The sequence below is a fragment of the Brachycentrus maculatus genome, unplaced genomic scaffold, assembly GCF_059751285.1.
Source record: "Brachycentrus maculatus isolate JH-2025_06_01 unplaced genomic scaffold, ASM5975128v1 h1tg000068l, whole genome shotgun sequence".
NCBI lineage: Eukaryota > Metazoa > Arthropoda > Insecta > Trichoptera > Brachycentridae > Brachycentrus > Brachycentrus maculatus.
This window is the reverse complement of record NW_028280822.1, coordinates 2,410,001-2,410,399: the sequence shown is the minus strand read 5'-3', so window position 1 is coordinate 2,410,399 and position 399 is coordinate 2,410,001.

Genomic DNA, 399 nt, shown 5'->3' with positions numbered 1-399 from the left:
TAAACACAGAATTCAATCAGCGGCCAGAGAGGTAACACGACTCTTCACCCAAGAATGTATGTAGAATTTACTGGATATTATTTTGTTTTTAAAAATAAATATAAATGGAAAAATATTTGATATTTTTTTAACTCCTTACCTTTCAATAACTCTTTTCATTTCAAAACCATATAATTATTTCGAAGAAGATCTTATTTTTTCAATACAAAAACGGTGTTGTAAAAAAACTATTAAGTAAAATGTTACCTGAATTAAAAGAAAATTAAGTTGCAACTTATCGAATACTGGGCCTTAACAATTATTTTACAAAAAGTAATATGCAAAAAATCCGTATCGGATCTTTCATTCTTTGAGTAGGTAATTGAAATAAAGGTGTTTTATATTTTAATTTGGCAGTTG